This window comes from Pieris napi, chromosome 6 (genome assembly GCF_905475465.1).
Source record: "Pieris napi chromosome 6, ilPieNapi1.2, whole genome shotgun sequence".
NCBI lineage: Eukaryota > Metazoa > Arthropoda > Insecta > Lepidoptera > Pieridae > Pieris > Pieris napi.
The window spans coordinates 1,249,388-1,254,152 of NC_062239.1; the positions used below are offsets into that span (position 1 = coordinate 1,249,388).

Below are 4,765 nucleotides of genomic sequence, written 5' to 3' on the forward strand. Positions count from 1 at the left end.
GGTGTTGCCATTTGGTATCAGAGTTCCATAGACTTTGGGAAAAATAGAATTTGAATTCAAAGAAATTTTAAATGATCTTGATAAATACCTATGAAATGCATGAAATAAAATAATTATACATTATTATGGTATCTATTGTTGTTTATTTACATTATTTATATAAGTGTTCAACCCCATTTTTGAGAGATCTTATAAATAACTGGTGTGATATCGTATCTGTCACCTGGCAGCCCTGGCATATTATAGTGACAACGAAATTCAAACTATAACCTAACCGATGACTCTCGCTTCACATCTGTTATTTTCGTTTCCCTGAATCTTCTACCATTTATTACCTGACTACCCTAAAAAATTTGAGATAGGAGTGGAACATATAAAATTAAAAAATCTGTTAGAAATAGAATTTCTTCAACAAAAATATAAATTAGTATTAGAAATATGTATTACACTCAAAAAAAGAATCAGAAAATAAATGTTTAAAATGAAACAAGTTTTGTTTTGATATTCTTTATTACCGAACAAATTACCTAGTTAAATTGTGCAATCACAGATTGCCGGAATGCTAGACCTGTAGGAGATCTTTCATTGTTTCTGTGTTACTCAACTTCTGCTGTCAGCAAGATCACCATCATCATAAGCATAGGGGATGCTTATGACTCTATATACCTATATTATGCAATACAGCACAAGCTATAATTATATATAACTAGTATATTTTGTCAATTTTGACTGTAGTCCTAGCTGTAAACATGGAAATTTCCTTTTCTACACTCCGAAAACCCTTTCAACAATATGCCTAGTTCTTATTTGAGAATAATTATAATTATTGTCAGCTCTTGTCGTTGGATATAAAAGTGTTGTTAACATGAAGTTAAGTGCCGGATAACCGCTGTCACCTACTAAAACTCCTTCTAGTTCACCATTTAGCAGCCTTGCATACGCCTGGCAGTTTCTAAATATCCTGCTGTCGTGTGAACTGCCAGGCCACCTGGTCACTATATCAAATATTTCCATATCAGGCCCTATTATTGCTTGCACATTTACAGAAAAATACCCTTTTTTATTTCTGTATGCTTCAGAGTGAGCGATACCTTTGGGTCTATTAATTTTTATATGGGTGCAGTCAATAGCTCTGATTATACTGTTTAGGTCATGGTGAGTATTAGATCTTATTAATTCTTCAAACTTCCTTTTGGCTGTGTTCATATTTCTTGGAAAATTTACAAATCTAGGAAGTAATTTACTCAACTCTGCAGAGACTTTATTTATAATTAAACAGACTGTAGATTGGCTTATTCTGTTCAGATCACCACACACCATCTGTAATGTCAATGAATTATTATTAGTTACATATATGTTATGTTTCTGAAAGTCAGAAGACAAATGTCTTCAACATATAATGTATTTAAAATCATTTGAGAATACATAGGTACCTATAATATTCAAATCGAAAAACCATACATATTTATGAACACAATATTACCTGAAAACATCCAGTTGCATTTTTATGCCTTAATGCAAAAAGTATTTGCAATTGCGGTAGGTTTGGCGATCCTCTGTTGTTATAAGGTTGCAAGTTTGTAATGATCAGTGGCAGGATCACATTTAATACCGTGTGTTTCAAAATACGGTTCCTTCTTTTGAATTCATTCTCACCGTACAGGATGGAAGGATTTTGGTTGTATTCGTTCCGAACATATACAACACTTTAGGCAAAATTTTCAATTGTTGATATTTGATACAAGTGCTCTGTTGCTGTTGTCAAAACAATGCGATCCGTTCTACGTAACAAAATTATTGTCATCTTTAAATAATTAATACATTTTCTAAAGGTTACTCGTAAATTTCTAGTTATTGCAATAATAAAATAAATGAATACATAAATAACAATAAATTGAAGATATATGTGTACCGTTTTAGATGTTTAAATATTTGTTATTGTTTACTTTTTTAAAGGATAATAAACAAAGTATTGCATGAAATGAAACATCAATTTGTATTTTGACATTTGCTGTCTTAGCTTGGGCTTAGCTTAATCTAACCGTTAAAATGTCTATAAATACGAAATCATAGTTTAACCTTAGGGTACACTAATAAAATTACACTATATATTACACTAATAAACAATTGAAAATTTTGCCTAAAGTGTTGTATATGTTCGGAACGAATACAACCAAAATCCTTCCATCCTGTACGGTGAGAATGAATTCAAAAGAAGGAACCGTATTTTGAAACACACGGTATTAAATGTGATCCTGCCACTGATCATTACAAACTTGCAACCTTATAACAACAGAGGATCGCCAAACCTACCGCAATTGCAAATACTTTTTGCATTAAGGCATAAAAATGCAACTGGATGTTTTCAGGTAATATTGTGTTCATAAATATGTATGGTTTTTCGATTTGAATATTATAGGTACCTATGTATTCTCAAATGATTTTAAATACATTATATGTTGAAGACATTTGTCTTCTGACTTTCAGAAACATAACATATATGTAACTAATAATAATTCATTGACATTACAGATGGTGTGTGGTGATCTGAACAGAATAAGCCAATCTACAGTCTGTTTAATTATAAATAAAGTCTCTGCAGAGTTGAGTAAATTACTTCCTAGATTTGTAAATTTTCCAAGAAATATGAACACAGCCAAAAGGAAGTTTGAAGAATTAATAAGATCTAATACTCACCATGACCTAAACAGTATAATCAGAGCTATTGACTGCACCCATATAAAAATTAATAGACCCAAAGGTATCGCTCACTCTGAAGCATACAGAAATAAAAAAGGGTATTTTTCTGTAAATGTGCAAGCAATAATAGGGCCTGATATGGAAATATTTGATATAGTGACCAGGTGGCCTGGCAGTTCACACGACAGCAGGATATTTAGAAACTGCCAGGCGTATGCAAGGCTGCTAAATGGTGAACTAGAAGGAGTTTTAGTAGGTGACAGCGGTTATCCGGCACTTAACTTCATGTTAACAACACTTTTATATCCAACGACAAGAGCTGACAATAATTATAATTATTCTCAAATAAGAACTAGGCATATTGTTGAAAGGGTTTTCGGAGTGTAGAAAAGGAAATTTCCATGTTTACAGCTAGGACTACAGTCAAAATTGACAAAATATACTAGTTATATATAATTATAGCTTGTGCTGTATTGCATAATATAGGTATATAGAGTCATAAGCATCCCCTATGCTTATGATGATGGTGATCTTGCTGACAGCAGAAGTTGAGTAACACAGAAACAATGAAAGATCTCCTACAGGTCTAGCATTCCGGCAATCTGTGATTGCACAATTTAACTAGGTAATTTGTTCGGTAATAAAGAATATCAAAACAAAACTTGTTTCATTTTAAACATTTATTTTCTGATTCTTTTTTTGAGTGTAATACATATTTCTAATACTAATTTATATTTTTGTTGAAGAAATTCTATTTCTAACAGATTTTTTAATTTTATATGTTCCACTCCTATCTCAAATTTTTTAGGGTAGTCAGGTAATAAATGGTAGAAGATTCAGGGAAACGAAAATAACAGATGTGAAGCGAGAGTCATCGGTTAGGTTATAGTTTGAATTTCGTTGTCACTATAATATGCCAGGGCTGCCAGGTGACAGATACGATATCACACCAGTTATTTATAAGATCTCTCAAAAATGGGGTTGAACACTTATATAAATAATGTAAATAAACAACAATAGATACCATAATAATGTATAATTATTTTATTTCATGCATTTCATAGGTATTTATCAAGATCATTTAAAATTTCTTTGAATTCAAATTCTATTTTTCCCAAAGTCTATGGAACTCTGATACCAAATGGCAACACCGTTCATTAAAAACCGACAAAAATAAAAAGTCCAGTAAAAGATATGATGGTAGAGCAAATTTTAGGCCATTATTTTTGTTAGGCTTATAGTCAAAGTTTTTGGTAAGTCGTCGATTTCGTGGACTTGGGATTAAGCTAAGCCAACACTAGGGAGGGATTCGCAGTTTGCTCTATAAATACCGACTGTGTCTTAGCTCGATAGTTAAGTCAGAGTAAAGTCCAAGTGCGGACTATAGATCTCACCCTAAGTGTAATGTTCTTTGAATATTCTTTTGCCGTTTTGAATGAAATTTTAACTATCTCATAATGAGTTTTATGCTATTATCTTGTGAAGTGTGAAGTTTTATTTCAGTGTGAATTTATTCCGTGTACTTAATTAAATGCTAGTTTAATAATTTATTTGGCTTTAATTAATATTTAAACTTCATAACTTTTATTGATAGTAGAATAATTATCTTCTACAGAGTAATGTTGTTTGAAAAGTATTTTATTTTTTATATGGGTGATTCCTTTTTATCTTAGAATCGAACTCAGTATGTCATTGAGCGTTTGAAGGGGTTGTGAGAAATCCGGTATTACTAAGTATAGTCTATTGCGATAACGAAATAAATTGTATATGTGTAAAGAGAATGATCTCTTTAATTTGAATATTCGCGCGCACTGCTAGTTCGTGAGTGAGCCGCGTCGTGTCACGTCAAGCTAGCTGACATTGTCAAAGATGTAAAGGACAAATATGCTGAGATTGTTGAATTGTATTTTAATCTTATTTGTAAATTAATTTAATACTTAGTTAAGCTATATGTATCGAGAGGTGATAACAATGAACTTTTATTGTCGTTTCTTTATTTACAGGTAAGATTGTGTTAGTCTTGTAAGGATTGTATCAGTGTGTAACCTACTCGATAAATAAAATT

At 31.6% G+C, this 4,765-nt stretch overlaps 2 long non-coding RNA genes across 2 annotated transcripts; one reads left to right on the forward strand and one right to left on the reverse strand.

Annotated features, from left to right (window-relative positions):
- Positions 1-491: 491 nt before the first annotated feature.
- LOC125050525 lies at positions 492-1,908 on the reverse strand. Its single transcript, XR_007117152.1, has 2 exons — positions 1,484-1,908; positions 492-1,320 (listed from the first exon to the last, which is right to left on the reverse strand). It is a non-coding gene; the product is annotated as an uncharacterized LOC125050525 (long non-coding RNA).
- A 220-nt stretch (positions 1,909-2,128) lies between these two features.
- On the forward strand, positions 2,129-3,361 carry LOC125050541. Its single transcript, XR_007117155.1, has 2 exons — positions 2,129-2,369; positions 2,533-3,361. It is a non-coding gene; the product is annotated as an uncharacterized LOC125050541 (long non-coding RNA).
- The last annotated feature ends 1,404 nt before the right edge of the window (positions 3,362-4,765 follow it).